Source organism: Oncorhynchus nerka, linkage group LG28, assembly GCF_034236695.1.
Source record: "Oncorhynchus nerka isolate Pitt River linkage group LG28, Oner_Uvic_2.0, whole genome shotgun sequence".
Lineage (NCBI taxonomy): Eukaryota > Metazoa > Chordata > Actinopteri > Salmoniformes > Salmonidae > Oncorhynchus > Oncorhynchus nerka.
In genome coordinates, this window is record NC_088423.1 from 22,693,381 (window position 1) to 22,710,470 (window position 17,090).

Consider the following 17,090-nt stretch of genomic DNA (forward strand, 5'->3'; position numbering starts at 1 on the left):
TACTCTGGTCTCTTTGGTTATGTGTTGTTCTTCAATGAGAGTGTCAACAAGAGGATCAGTATTCGGTAAGTCCTCATCATAGCAAAGACTCCATAGATCCAGAGTTTCAGAAGACCTTTATTACCGACATACTGTCTACCTGGACAGAGACCTGCTCAGTAGTGTTAGTGAATGGAACCGATTGGCCCATTTCAACAACCCCTTTAGTTTCATGGGTTACAACTACTTAGGTAATCTCTCTCGCTCTCTCTTTGATTGAGTGTGTGTACACATAATACATGTTATGACAATTTGCATCGGAAAAATATACGATTTCTAAGTAGCTAATGTCACTGGGCGAGTGGATGGCAGCAATTAGACTTGGCAATAGGGGTTACCTTGAATAAATGCATGTTTATCCGTAATGTTGACGAGCAATCTCCTGTATCTTGTTTGACGTTTCTTTAGTTTTCTTGCATTTGTTTGCAATAGTTTGATTGTGGTAAGAACCATGAGCTCTCCCACCATCCACATCCACACCATACGTTCAAACAGCTGCGTGTTTATAGATCACATGATGTGTGTTTACCACCATTTGTCTGCCCCTAGTGGTCTGGAGTGTAATGCCCGAATATTACCATAATATAACATCAACCCAAATTGGCTCCAACACTATATGTGTTTCTGTGAATATATCCAGTACCGTGTGTTATACTGTGTTTATAATGTATACCTCTGTATTTATTGTGTCGTTTTAAAGGCAGCAGTGGATTTGATCCCTACGCCAGCGAGTCACCAGCTCCTGCCTGACCCTGTACCCATGGCAGCAGGAGGTGGACGGGGTGTGTATACAGTTCCTTCAGAAAGTATTCACATCCCTTGACATTTTCCATATTTTGTTGTGTTACAGTCTGAATTGAACATTTATTAAATTTTGATTTTGTGTCACTGGCCTTACACACAATACTCCATAATTATGTTTTTAGAAACTATTACAAATGAATTAAAAATGAAAAGATGAAATGTCTTGAGTTAATAAGTATTCAACCCCCTTGTTATGGCAAGCCTAAATAAGTTCAGGAGTAAATAAATAAGTAACTGCCATATAGCAGTTCTACAACATACTGCCAAAATAAAGGAAATACTTGAGTAAATGAGGGATACAAAGAATATTGAAAGTAGATGCTTCTACACAGGTGTGTTTCCTGAGTTAATTAAGCAATTAACATACCATCATGCTTAGGGTCATGTATAAAAATGCTGGCAGGTCATTATTTTGTCTACCATAGCTAAGCCCCAATAGAATGACGATGCTCCCATCCACAGGAGACGCGAGTGGTCACTGAATGGTTTGATGAGCATGGAAACGATGTAAACCATATGTCATGGCCGTCTCAGTCACCAGATCTCAACCCAATTGAACACTTATGGGAGATTCTGGAGCGGCACCTGAGACAGTGATTTCAACCACTATCAACAAAACAACAAATTATGGAATTTCTCATGGAAGAATGGTGTCACATCCCTCCAATAGAGTTCCAGACACTTGTAGAATCTATGCCAAGCTGCATTAACACACTTTATGTTGGTGTTTCCTTTATTTTGGCAGTTATCTGTATCATATTTAGTGGTGGACAAAGTACTCAATTGTCATACTTGAGTAGAAGTTAAGATACCTTAATAGAAAATTGATAGAGGAATTCTAAATTCCTTTAATGTTTTAATTGCCAAAACCAATTAAATTCACACTCATTTCTAATTCATTTAATGAGTTGTAAATTCATTAATTATGCATGAAGTAGATCGAGACCAGTCTTAAAAGCCAGGTTAAAGAGCGTTTAATTCCAGAGAGTACTGGCCCAAAATACAAAGAACATTACATTTTAAAGAAAGAAGACATAAAATGACGTCATCAGTTACACCCTCTCTCTGATTCTCACAAGAGCCCATTGTTCATCAGGCCTGGAACGTCTCCCAGACATTTCTTATCTGTCGGACCGCCACAGCCTCGCTCCCACGTTAACTCTACATTCCAACCTGTCTAAAGGATAAACTCCTCTCCCCTAATGGAATCCAACCAAAACATTCTCATCAGTTTGAAAAACGATCTTATCCCTTTCCCAGGAGACACAAACACAATTCATTTCTGCTTACATTTTCAGTAACAGTACAATTAAGAACCCATACTTTTCAAATCATAACATAAGTATTAGCATGAATGGTTCTAATCATTAATGTATACATAATTGATTATCTAAACTATATTTTCCTCTATCAAAAATGACTCAAGTAAAAGTCACCCAGCAAAATACTACTTGAGTAAAAGTCCAAACGTATCTGGTTTTAAATGTACAGTGGTGGAAAAAGTTGTCGAAATTGATTTTTTTTTTGTTGAAATTGTCATACTTGAGTAAAAATACAAAGTAAAAGTAAATACTATACATCAAATTCCTTTTATTAAGCAAACTAGACAGCACATTATTTTGGGGGGGACAGACAGACAGGGGCAGACTCCTACACTCAGACATAATTTACAAATTGCGTTTTTGTGAGTCTGACAGATCCAGTAGAGATGCCAAAGCGTTATATTGACAGGTTTATGAATAATTCTGTCTTGCTTGAGCATTAGAAATGTAAGTACTTTTTGGTGTCATGGAAAATGTACAGGAGTAAAAAGTACATATTTTATTTAGGAATGTAGTAGAGTAAAAGTAAAAGTTGTCAAAAATATAAATAGTAAAGTCCAGATACCCCCCCAAAATACTTAAGTGGTATTTAAAAGTATTTCTTACTTAAGTACTTCACATCACTGATCATACTATTCTCTGTATATGAGAATATATTATTACCTGAGAATACATTATCATATTTTGTTGTTCTCTCGAGCTAAGATTGGATCCTATAATACTAAAAGATATTCCTGTCTTTTCGCTCAACCAGGTGCAGCACCTTGGACTACAAGAAGTACCCAAACTTCTACAACTACAACAAACACCACTCACCAATGGTATTCTTCACCAATCACGATTATATACAGGAGATGAATATATGGACGACAAATTATGACAACAAATTAATCAAACTGTACCTGGAAAAATGACATGAATTTCAAATCTGAAGATGTGATCTCATGTGATTGTCACACCCTGACCTTAGAGAGCCTTTTTATTTCTCTATTTGGTTAGGTCAGGGTGTGATTTGGGTGGGCATTCTAGTTTTCTATTTCTTTGTTGGCCGGGTATGGTTCCCAATCAGAGGCAGCTGTCTATCGTTGTCTCCGATTAGGAATCATACTTAGACAGCCTGTTTTCCACCCTAGTTTGTGGGATCTTGTTTTTGCACAGTTGCTGTATAGCCCTGCAGAACTTTACGTTTGTTTATATTTTGTTGTTTTGTCGGTGTTTCAGTATAAAATTATCATGAACACTTTCCACGCTGCGCTTTGGTCTCATTCATTCAACGACGAGCGTAACAGTGATCACGTGATTTAATGTGAAGTTAATGTGATAACATTTGACAACATGTGAAGCAACATGTGACATGTGATGACAACATATGAAACGTGACATGTGGACATGTGAAATTAATGTGAAATAAATGTCATTTAGAATATTTTACTTTGAAAAGCACAATTGACATTCATTCAATTTAAACAGTTGTGGTTCCCTGCAGGTTTTATTTAGTTCCCTGTTTTATCCATCGATTTCCCCCAGTACGTTTTAGGACATTCTTAGAACATTGTGTCAAGGTCCCCTAGAGGTTTTTTTCTTGAGGTGAAAATACAGTAAATTAAATGTATTTATACAGCCCTTCTTACATCAGCTGATATATGAAAGTGCTGTACAGAAACCCAGCCTAAAACCACAAACAGCAAGCAATGCAGGTGTAGAAGCACGGTGGCTAGGAAAAACTCCCTAGAAAGGCCAAAACCTAGGAAGAAACCTAGAGAGGAACCAGGCTATGAGGGGTGGCCAGTCCTCTTCTGGCTGTGCCGGGTGGAGATTATAACAGAACATGGCCAAGATGTTCAAATGTTCATAAATGACCAGCATGGTCAAATAATAATAATCACATTAGTTGTCGAGGGTGCAACAAGTCAGCACATCAGAATATCAGTTGAATATCCAACCTGAAAATATCTTTACCTCGGAAGCTATCCTCACCATAAGGCGATCGTTCTCCTGTATATTATGAGTACAGCGACTGCAATTAGAAGGCATAATGTTAATGTTACTAACGTTACTTAGCTTTGGCTGGTGGAGGTCCTGACGAACCACGTCCAGATAAAGCATCCGGGGTGAAAAAGTTGAATGAAAAAAGTTGAGCAAGGGAAAAAATAAAAATATAAAATGGTAATTAAAAAGTTAAAACCGTGTAGTTGGCAGGTAGCAAAGTAAGGTAAACGTGTTGCTCTTCCCTCCTCCAGACCAGGTGGGCAGAGACTTGTGCCTGCTCCTCTTCCTGCTCCACACATCCACACACTCTCACAAATAAGAGTACGGTTACAGTACAGTGTTGTTCCCTGGTGTACAAAAAGGTGAAATGCACACATAAGGTACCTTTAGAGGTACACATAGGAACTCACATGGTACTGGTCTGTACCAGCTGGGTGCATTCGCATGCTTTGAAATCGTTCGAAGACACCACTTGGCTAATGGCCAATAAGCTGAGTCAACCATAAAGTAAAAGTACAGCTATCATGCTTGTAAACAATTTATACCGTTCAAAAACACATTAATAGATTGCTTTTTATAAATAGTGTTTTGTTGTTACATTTAACTGCCGAAAATGCTGTTATCTAAGTAATTTCCTTAGTGATGTCAGGAGGTCAGCATGTGGGAGATGCAGCACAACTGCTTCACAGCTCATTACTGACAGATTCACTTACACAATTTGCAGAGCAGACAGTGTCAAAGGAGATGCTCTACTTACATCGGCATAACCATTAAACACTTAAATTGCTACAACACTTCCACTGATGACTGGCACAAATACACATATTTGACCACACCCCCTATATTCCCATAACAACCCACTATTACCTTGCCCCCCCCACCACCTATCAAAGCAGTACCTTTATATTCAAAATATTGGGTAGAAAAATGTCCCATTATACCTATAAGGTACCGAACTGTATCATGTGAGTTCATATATGTGTAGCTGTGAAGTGTACCTTTGACCTTTGTGTACACCGGGTAATAACCGGTAGTTATTAAGTAGTATTAACTTGGTGGCACTGCAGAAACATCAATACACTTTCAACCAAGAGGTAGCTAGGCTGGGTTTCTGTACAGCACTTTGATATACTGTATCAGCTGATGTAAGGAGGGCTATATAAATTAATTTGATTTAATTTGATATTTGCCTGTATTTTTCCTTACGTCCACCAAGAGCAGTTAGGGACCGTTAACGTAGTGACAAATCACATTTTTCAAATTTCAATAGCTCTTTAACCATTACTCCTAAAACTTTCAAAACTGGTTGTAGCTAAGCCGATGGCATAGACACACATTGCACACACTTATTTTTTGTCGATTTACATCTCGCACTAATTTAAATGATTTATTTACATTTTTGAATTTCAATTGCTCTTTTGTAATGTGACCTACTGACTTCAAACAAGATTCAGAATATCCACTGACTACCCTTCTATATTGTACACCCTTCAGTTTGTCCGTTTTAATCTCACATGTTTTTACATTAATTTTTCAAAATGTAAAACTTCAATAGCTCCTTGGTCATGTGACCTACTGGACTCAAACAAACTTTAGAATGTCCACAGACTAGCCTTCGATATTGCACACTCTTATTTGTGTACTGTAAAATCAAGCGGTGTAACGTACATTTTTCATAGTTTTAAATTCCAATAGCTCCTTGGTCATGTGACCGACTGACTTCAAACAAGGTGCAGAATGTCCACTGACTACCCTTCTATGTTGCACACCCTTTAGTTTGTCCATTTTCATCTCACACGTTTTTACATTCATTTTTCAAATTTCAATAGCTCCTTGGTCATGTGACCTACTGACTTCAAACAAGGTTCAACATGTCCACTCAGTGGGCCTACACATTGCACACCCTTTAGTTTGTCCATTTTTATCTCACAAAATTTTACATGAATTTTTCAATATTTAAAATTTCAATAGCTCCTTGCTCAGAAATTCATACAGTATGAAGGATGAACATAGAAGTACATTAGATGTGCACCTAACCAAGTCTAAGGACATGTAATATCATTATGTAGTCAACTGGAATTGTAGTTGAACTTTTATTTATTTTTATTTTTTATTTCACCTTTATTTAACCAGGTAGGCAAGTTGAGAACAAGTTCTCATTTGCAACTGCGACCTGGCCAATATAAAGCAAAGCAGTGTGACACAGACAACAACACAGAGTTACACATGGAGTTAATAATAAACAAGCTAATAACACAATACACAAATCAATGACACAGTAGAAAAAATAAAGTCTATATATAGTGTGTGCAAAAGGCTTGAGGAGGAAGGCAATAAATAGGCCATAGGAGCGAGTAATTACAATTTAGCAGATTAACACTGGAGTGATAAATCAGCAGATGATGATGTGCAAGTAGAGATACTGGTGTGCAAAAGCAGAAAAGTAGAAAAGTAAATAAAATAAAAACAGTATGGGGATGAGGTAGATAGATTGGGTGGGCTATTTACAGATGGACAATGTACAGCTGCAGCGATCGGTTAGCTGCTCAGATAGTTGATGTTTAAAGTTGGTGAGGGAAATAAAAGTCTCAAACTTCAGCAATGTTTGCAATTCGTTCCAGTCACTGGCAGCAGAGAACTGTAAGGAAAGGCGGCCAAATGAGGTGTTGGCTTTGGGGATGATCCGTGAGATATACCTGCTGGAACGTATGCTACGGGTGGGTGTTGTTATCGTGACCAATGAACTGAGATAAGGCGGAGCTTTACCTAGCATAGACTTATAGATGACCTGGATCCAGTGGGTCTGGCGACGAATATGTAGCGTGGGCCAGCCGACTAGAGTATACAGGTCGCAGTGGTGGGTGGTATAAGGTGATTTGGTAACAAAACAGATGGCACTGTGATAGACTGCATCCAGTTTGCTGAGTAGAGTGTTGGAAGCTATTTTGTAGATGACATCGCCGAAGTCGAGGATCGGTAGGATAGTCAGTTTTACTAGAGTAAGTTTGGCGACGTGAGTGAAGGAGGCTTTGTTGCAAAATAGAAAGCCGATTCTAGATTTGATTTTTGATTGGAGATGTTTAATATGAGTCTGGAAGGAGAGTTTACAGTCTAACCAGACACCTAGGTATTTATAGTTGTCCACATATTCTCGATCGGAACCGTCCAGGGTGGTGATGCTAGTCGGGCGGGCGGGTCGGGCAGCGAACGGTTGAAAAGCATGCATTTGGTTTTACTAGCGTTTAAGAACAGTTGGAGGCCACGGAAGGAGTGTTGTATGGCATTGAAGCTCGTTTGGAGGTTAGTTAGCACAGTGTCCAAGGAAGGGCCAGAGGTATATAGAATGGTGTCGTCTGCGTAGAGACTGCCAGAGGTCTGGACAACATGCCCTCCGATTTGACACACTGAACTCTGTCTGCAAAGTAGTTGGCGAACCAGGTGAGGCAATCATTAGAAAAACCAAGGCGATTGAGTCTGCCGATAAGAATACGATGATTGACAGAGTCGAAAGCCTTGGCCAGGTCGATGAAGACGGCTGCACAGTACTGTCTTTTATCGATGGAGGTTATGATATCGTTTAGTACCTTGAGCGTGGCTAAGGTGCACCTGTGACCGGCTCGGAAGCAGGATTCCAGAGCGGAGAAGGTACGGTGGGATTCGAAATGGTCAGTGATCTGTTTATTAACTTGGCTTTCGAAGACTTTAGATAGGCAGGGCAGGATGGACATAGGTCTGTAACATTTTGGGTCTAGGGTGTCTCCCCCTTTTAAGAGGGGAATGACCGCAGCAGCTTTCCAATCTTTAGGGATCCTGGAGGATAGGAAAGAGAGGTTGAACAGGCTGGTAATAGGGGTTGCAACAATGGCGGCGGATTGTTTTAGAAAGAGAGGGTCCAGAATGTCTAGCCCAGCTGATTTGTATGGGTCCAGGTTTTGCAGCTCTTTCAGAACATCTGCTGTCTGGATTTGGGTGAAGGAGAAGCTGGGGAGGCTTGGGCGAGTAGCTGCGGGGGGGGAGGAGCTGTTGGCCGGGGTTGGAGTAGCCAGGAGGCAGGCATGGCCAGCCATTGAGAAATGCTTATTGAAATTATCGATTATCATGGATTTATCAGTGGTGACTGTGTTACCTAGCCTCAGTGCAGTGGGCAGCTGGGAGGAGGTGCTCTTGTTCTCCATGGACTTTACAGTGTCCCAAAACTTTTTGGAGTTAGAGCTACAGGATGCGAATTTCTGCTTGAAAAAGCTAGCCTTTGCTGACTGACTGCGTGTAATGGTTCCTGACTTCCCTGAACAGTTCCATATCATGGGGACTATTCGATGCTATTGCAGTGCGCCACATAATGTTTTTTTGCTGGTCAAGGGCAGCCAGGTCTGGAGTGAACCAAGGGCTATATCTGTTCTTAGTTCTGCATTTTTTGAACAGGGCATGCTTATCTAAGATGGTGAGGAAATTACTTTTAAAGAATGACCAGGCATCCTCGACTGACAGGATGAGGTTGATATCCCTCCAGGATACCCGGGCCAGGTCGATTAGAAAGGCCTGCTGGCAGAAGTGGTTTAGGGAGTGTTTGACAGTGATGAGGGGTGGTCGTTTGACCGCAGACCCATAGCGGATACAGGCAATGAGGCAGTGATTGCTGAGATCCTGATTGAAAACAGCGGAGGTGTATTTGGAGGGCAAGTTGGTCAGGATAATGGCTATGAGGGTGCCCATGTTAATGGATTTAGGGTCGTACCTGGTGGGTTCCTTGATGATTTGTGTGAGATTGAGGGCATCTAGCTTAGATTGTAGGACTGCCAGGGTGTTAAGCATATCCCAGTTTAGGTCACCTAACAGAACGAACTCTGAAGATAGATGGGGAGCGATCAATTCACAAATGGTGTCCAGGGCACAGCTGGGAGCAGAGGGGGGTTTATAGCAGGCGGCATCATTGAGAGACTTATTTCTGGAGAGGTTAATTTTTTAAATAAGAAGTTCAAACTGTTTGGGTATAGACCTGGAAAGTATGACAGAACTTTGCGAGCTATCTCTGCAGTAGATTGCAACTCCTCCCCCTTTGGCAGTTCTATCTTGACGGAAAATGTTGTAGCTGGGTTTGGAAATCTCAGAATTGTTGGTGGCCTTCCTAAGCCAGGATTCAGACATGGCAAGGACATCAGGGTTGGCGGAGTGTGCTAAAGCAGTGAGTAAAACAAACTTAGGGAGGAGGCTTCTGATGTTGACATGCATGAAACCAAGGCTTTTTCGATCACAGAAGTCAACAAATGAGGGTGCCTCACCCGAGGAACAGAGGAGGAGTAGGATGAGGGTATGGCTAAAGACTATCAGAACTGGTCGCCTAGAGCGTTATGGACGAAGAATAAAAGGAGCAGATTTCTGGGCATGGTAGAATAGATTCAGGGCATAATGTGCAGACAGGGGTATGGTGGGGTGCGGGTACAGCGAAGGTAAGCCCAGGCACTGAGTGACGATAAGAGAGATTGTATCTCTGGATAAGCTGGTTATAATGGGTGAGGTCACTGCATGTGTAGGGGGTGGGACAAAGGAGGTATCAGAGGTATAATGAGTGGAACTAGGGGCTCCACAGTAAACTAAAACAATGATAACTAACCTAAACAACAGTATACAAGGCATATTGACATATGAGAGAGACATACAGCGAGGCATAAAGTAATCGCAGGTGTTGATTTGGAGAGCTAACTAAGACAACAACGGATGAGACAACAACAGCTAATCAGCTAAAAGGTAAAATGGCGATGACTGGGCAGAGAGGGTCGGTTAACTACACACAGAGAGTTCACACCTGAGTTCGCGGCTGGGGCCGACAGATATTTTTTTTTAAATATATATATATATATATAAATAAACAAACAGAATAGAGTACCGTGATTAATGGACAGTCCAGCGGGCATCAGCTATGTAATCAAGTGATCATAGGGTCCAGGGGGCAGCAATAGAAGGAACAGGGAAGCCGTGGAGTAGTCGCTACCACGCTATCACGCGGCGTTTAAAGATAGTAGCCCGGGGCTAGTAGAAGCGTCTGCTCCGACGTCCGACGGAGGCCGGTTGAAGGCACAGCGGATGGAGTATTCGTCGGCAGACCTGCCGTGGTGGTGCGGCGGGGTGCAGTGTCGACTAACGATCCAAGCCAGATGGCGAAAGAGGTATTGTAGTTGTAGTAATTTAGTTTTCTATCCGGGAGATGTGCCTGGCTCACGGCTAACTGAATGTTTCTGATGACGTACACTATTTATGGCCTTTATTCTGTCACTTTAAAGTAAATAGTGAAGATGTGACATCATGTAAACACAGTATTGTCAGCAATAACACACTTTTTTGACAACATAACACCTTATGTATGATACTTAATCTCCCTAACAACCTCAACCTTCTCTTTCTGTCCAACAGGGTGAACCAAAAACACTTGTAACGCCCATCGGAAGAAGTGGACCAAGGTGCAACGTGTGGTTGAGGTTGTGAGTTCAAATCCCAGATGTGGTTGCATCCCAAGTCTGCTAACAGATGTTGAGATTATTTCCATTTATGTTCCAATTCCTAATTTTACGGTATTGAAAATGATTTAATTATAATTTGAATTGATGTGTACTTCCTGAATACAGTTTGTTGTTGTATATCTACTGACAAAATACAGTTCATCTGTAGAAATACCTTCACAGTTGTTTCCACTATTTTCACCGCAACGCAGTAGCTGGAAAATGACTATAAAATTACAGGATAAAAAAACAACATGTTGTGCCATAAGCACATCTACCTTTAAATGCAATTGCAAGTCAGGCATACCAAGTTAATTTGCAGGAAGGGCCAAAAAGTACCCGAGTGCATTGCAATTGACAGTAAATAAACGTCCTCTCACTGTCAACTGCGTTTATTTTCAGCAAACTTAACATGCGTAAATATTTGTATGAAGATAACAAGATTCAACAACTGAGATATAAACCGAACAAGTTCCACAGACATGTGACTAACAGAAACGGAATAATGTGTCCCTGAACAAAGGGGGAGTCAAAATCAAAAGTAACAGTCAGTATCTGGTGTGATCACCAGCTGTACTGCAGTGCATCTCCTTCTCATGAACTGCACCAGATCTGCCAGTTCTTGCTGTGAGATATTACCCCACTCTTCCACCAAGGCACCTGCAAGTTTCTGGGGGGAATAGCCCTAGCCCTAGCCCTCACCCTCCGATCCAACAGGTCCCAGACGTGCTTAATGGGATTGCTGGCCATGACAGAACACTGACATTCCTGTCTTGCAGGAAATCAGGCAAAGAACAAGCAGTATGGCTGCTGGCATTGTCATGCTGGAGGGTCATGTCAGGTTGAGCCTGCGGGAAGGATACCACATGAGGGAGGGGGATGTCTTCCCTATAACACACAGCGTTGAGATTGCCTGCAATGACAACAAGCTCAGTCCGATGATGCTGTGACACACCGCCTCAGACCATGACGGACCCTCCACCTCCAAATCGATCCCGCTCTAGAGTACAGGCCTCTGTGTAACGCTCATTCCTTTGACGATAAACGCAAATTGCAATGTATTGCTCTGGCCACATCTGCAGTCCTCATGCCTCCTTGCAGCATGCCTAAGGCACGTTCACACAGATGAGCAGGGACCCCAGGCATCTTTATTTTGGTGTTTTTCAGAGTCAGTAGAAAGACCTCTTTAGTGTCCTAAGTTTTCATAACTATGACCTTAATTGCCTACCGTCTGTAAGCTGTTAAGTGTCTTAACGACCGTTCCACAGCTGCATGTTCATTAATTGTTTATGGTTCATTGAACAAGCATGGGAAACAGTGTTTAAACCCTTTACAATGAAGCTCTGTGAAGTTATTTGGATTTTTACGAATTGTCTTTGAACGACAGGGTCCTGAAAAAGGGACGTTTCTTTTTTTGATGAATTTATATAGAAAAACTCTAATACATTATCCTATTACTGTAAAAATGTATCTTATAATGACCATAACATTTACCCCAAAATTAATAGCAATGGATAACAGTGTAGTTTCATGTTATCACATGTTGAACCACATGATTTCACATGTGGAAAATTGCATGATTTCACACGTGAAACATGAAATTTCACAAGGGAAATCATGTAAAAACCTGTTTTTGGAACACTTCACATGTGACATATCGAATCTAAAATCATGTGAAAACATGTTTTGGAACACTTCACCAGACATTTCAGATGTTAAAACACATTTTTGGAACACTTCACATGATATTTCACATGTGAAAAAGTGTTTTTGGAACACTTTACATGTGACATTTCACATGTGGTGAACACGTCTGCTTTTGAAGCACTTTACATGTTTTTAAATGTGCAATTCCATGTTATCGCTGTTCAGCTAAAATATTACCCCACCTGTGATTTGAACTCACTCACAACTGCTGGATTTGACATATGCTGATCTTTCTGCAGCACCACAAAGCCTTTAGCAGTCCTTTAAACATTCATTATCTATAATACATCTCTGCACTTATCAGAAGCCATCTGCACTGCTATTTTAGCTATTAGTTATTCTGACTATTCTCTCGTCATTGAATTAATTGACTTATTTCAGAAATTTCAGGGTTTGCTGTACAGGTGTGTAATGTTGGTGTGACATATTATTCTGTTTTAATGATACTCCTGAATCACTATGATAAATATAATACTTTTTCTTGAGTGTATTTTTAACAAAGCTGAGATTTACTTTGAAGTCTAAAGTGTAGGAATATAGGTGAAATCAGTAACTGACAGATATGGTGGCATAGCAAGAATATTGGCATGAGGTGAACCAAGAGGTTGTGAGTTCAAACCCAAAGTAAAGACATGTTGAATAATAATTACTGTATAAACATACACAATGTAAGTTGAAAGCACTGTGTATGTAGCCTTGTTATGTATTGTGTTACATTGATTCGATTTTTTAAACTTGAGGTTATTTAGTAAATATTTTATCAACTCTATTTCTCTAACTGCATTGTTGGTTAAGGGCTTGTAAGAAAGCTTTCACGGGAAGGTCTACATCTGCTGTATTTGGCACATGTGACAAATCAAATCTGATTTGATCACAACTCTTTTTTATTTGCAGTTCATCACCTGTGAAATTTCATGTGAAAATGTTAATCCACATGTGAAAGGTTTTTGATCACATGTAAAAGGTTTTTGATCACATGTGAAAGGTTTTTGATCACATGTGAAAGGTTTTTGATCACATGTGAAAGGTTTTTGATCACATGTGAAAGGTTTTTGATCACATGTGAAAGGTTTTTGATCACGTGAAAGGTTTTTGATCACATGTGAAAGGTTTTTGATCACATGTGAAAGGTTTTTGATCACATGTGAAAGGTTTTTGATCACATGTGAAAGGTTTTTGATCACATGTGAAAGTCCATCATATGTGAAGTGTTCCAAAAACACATGGTTTGACATGATTTCAAACGTGAAAATCCACGTCATCACATGTGAAGTTTTGTGCAAAACATGTGGAAATGTCACATGTGAAATGGTTTTCCATAAGGGGAGGGAACATGTGGAGAACTGATGATGACGGGGAGAATGAAGAGGAAATACCATGCTTCTTGTCCGAAATGGCACCCTATTCCCTTTTGGTGCACTACTTTCAACCAGGGGCTAAAGGAAAAAAGCTGAACATACCGTAGCTCCGGACATTTCTAGACATTTAAAGTTTCTCCTTTTTCTGGGTTGAATACACTGTGAATGGCACTGAAAGAGAAAACAATGAGTCAAGAATATAAGAGCCATTGTAACACTCCCTCCCACTCATGTTTGAGTTCAGGACACAGAACATTCTTTGAATGATACAATAACTATTGTTATTTTAAATGTTACAATTGTAAAATGGTTTAATGAATCTGCTTCTGACCGTTTATTCTCTCTGTAAGAGAAAATAAACCACCAAGTGTAAATTATTCATTGTTCAAACAAGATTATAAAACATGTATTTTATTTTGTTACTTTTGTTTGAAAGCACACACTGCAGTATTGTCTGCAACATGTGCATTACTCATGATACCCCGTCATACCACCAAGTGGCGCTAAAACCAAACACAACTTCAAACTGTGGCCCGGTCGAATTGTTATTTGGGTTACATACACATAAACTCCTTTCCAAATCCTTTCAGACTATTTTAATACAGACGCCGCTTTAAGTGCCGTTGAACCGGGTAAGGTAGTAGGTTCTAGGTGCATCGGTTTGTGTCGAGAACTGAAACGCTGAGTTTTTCACGCTCAACAGTTTCCCGTGTGTAATCAAGAATGGTCCACCACCCAAAGGCCATCCACCCACCTTGACACAACTGTGGAAAGCATTGGAGTCAACATAGGCCAACATCCATGTGGAACGCTTTTGACACTTTGTAGAGTCTATGCCCCGACGAATTGAGGCTGTGCGTATAATCAGTGTATATTGTAGCAAACGGAGGGAGTGGGAAGCGAACCCGCAACAGCGTGAAAGGCAAAAATCCTACACATTGCACCAATAGGGTTAACACATTTGGTGGGAAACGTGGCTCATATAGCTAGGATCAGTACCCTGCCCCCTCCGAACCGGAAAGCATGTCCCAGTGTTTTGACTAACCTCAGATCCCTCACACATACCGGGCTGTGCGCTTCGATGACCCCACGGCCACCATTCCATTTCTGACACCATTGTAGCGAACTGACGGAGCGGGAAGCGAACCCGTGTCTCAGGCATGAAAGGCAAACACCATAAGGTTAACACATTTGGTATGAATTGTAAAGTGGCTCATAGCAAGGATCGATGCAATATGGTAAACCGACCTTGTCTTGTCTACTGGCAAACTTAATTCTGTCTCCAATAAATTATCCATATAGCCCAACTACTGATACGGAGTCAGATACCTTTCACTCCCCTGGTGATTAAGGATAGTATGGGAGTAAAGTAATCCTATCCTAGATATGTGGTACAGTAGCATACGAGTCGTCTCCCTCCGAAGTTCTTCCCCAGAGTTTTGATGCGTGCGGAGGCGGAGCCAAAACCTCGAGGAGTCGCTCGTTCCGCTCGAGCTCGCAGAGGGATTAGTCAAATTGAAAAGGTGTCAGATCCACTCGAGGTCGCAGAGGGATTAGTCTAAATTGAAAAGGTGTCAGATTCGCTCGAGGTCGCAGAGGGATTAGTCTAAATTGAAAATGTGTCAGATCAGGTCTCCTAGCGCGCGCACGATTCAGTCGAACTGCCTGGCGAGGGTGACATTATTCTATTGACCTTCAGTAAAACAGGGAGTAGGAAAAGAACTGAATGAAGTCAGAGTTTGACTTTCAACCACTTATCAGAAAGTATTCTGGATATTGTTTCGCTAGCAGCATAACTTCTTTATACACACACCTTTTGTGCGGTCTGCTCCTTGAGCCTCGGCTCCAAGCACCTGACAAACGCTAGCTGAGCACTACTCTACACTCCTCCAATCCTTCAACAGGGACCGGACAACCTGTGAACACATTTACAATACTGGTAAGATGTTCTGTCTTTGACCTCTTCGTTTGTTTATTATTGAGCGGTCTTGGAAGACCACAAATCAAAATCGGACTAACCAATCTGCAAATTTGATACAACTGGTCGAAAAAACGAGCCCAAATCTAGCTAGCAGCAACGTCCGACGTTCTATTAATTAGTTATTTTCTATCTAGCTAGATCTACCGTTATTATAATAATAATAATAATTTATATCATGTTCTGTCCTATTCTGTTCATTTGGTTCTATTCTATTGGGGTTCTAGTCTATTCCTTCGAAGTGTGGCAGGGTTTTCAAACCTCTCCTCGGGGACCCCCCAGCCGTTCCATTTATTTGATATAACGTTACTGTACCAGTTTGTTTTCCTAACTACAGGGAAGCCCTCTAGCTATAGCAGCTCTGTGTTTGTTTACAAATGCTCACGTGCCTCCCTCAATGGACAGCTGCTCAGTTTGTTATGATGTTGTTATGACACCCTCTGAACTCTGTGTACTGGGCTTGATGGCAATCAAGAGGAGGGTCATGTACTAGCTGGCAGGCAAGGTAACTGAGTCTGTGACACATTGACATGCATGCCATTACTAGCCACTAGTTATCCAGAACAGAAATCCTATGGGGTAACTTCTGATTGGAATAAAAATGGATTCATGATTGCAGCCTTACATGATGCCTCCTCCCTTCACGTACATGTAGCACCTATCATTCCATATTATCATAGCTAATATGATGTGATCTGTTATTGTACTTGACCGTGTCTACTGCCTATTATTGTGTAGTCTCTATAATGACAGCATATGTGATAACTTAGCCCCACAACCTGATGGTAAACAGAAGCCCTGCTGTAGACAGAGAGACACACCAATAACAGTCCCTCCCAGCACAACCTTTCAGAAGAATGGGAGGAATTTGAATATAATTGAATAGAATGTGATAGAATAGAATAGAAAACATTGTCCTTCAGAAGGACATTTCTTTGCAAAGTATTGCACAGGTGACACAAAAAAAAAACACATTCAGTTGGAGGTACAAAAGTGGTACAATATTTTCGTGTTTTAGCCCAACACTTTGCCTCCCAGCTCCATTGGGTGTCTTAATTGCTGTTTTGTTTTTGCCCAGAAAACTCCTATTTTAATTGGATCTGGGTGGCTGCAGCTCTGTGTGTGATCTCAGATATGCCTCATTCACTTGCAGCTGTACAATCCAAAAACCAGACGAATGTATTTTTCTCCTAAAGCATTTATCCTGGATATGTTTTGTCCCGTACGTGCTGCTGGCTGTGTCCCCTGTGATGTAGAATTCGGGGATGGTATTAAGATGCGGTCACTTCTGCCTTTCAGTGTGCGTCCCAAATGTCACCCTATTCCCTATATAGTGTACTACATTTGACCAGGGCCCGTAGGGCTTTGGTCAAAAGTAGTAGGCTTACACTATGTAGGG

At 40.9% G+C, this 17,090-nt stretch overlaps 1 protein-coding gene across 4 annotated transcripts in view; it reads left to right on the forward strand.

The window, feature by feature from the left end:
* Positions 1-15,195: 15,195 nt before the first annotated feature.
* Positions 15,196-17,090, forward strand: part of LOC115112995 (caskin-2-like) — a 102,722-nt gene continuing 100,827 nt past the window's right edge. For all 4 annotated transcript variants that reach the window (XM_029640148.2, XM_029640149.2, XM_029640151.2 and 1 more), the window contains exon 1: positions 15,196-15,652. The gene's annotated coding sequence lies outside the window, so the exon portion shown is untranslated. The remainder of the gene's footprint in view (positions 15,653-17,090) is intronic.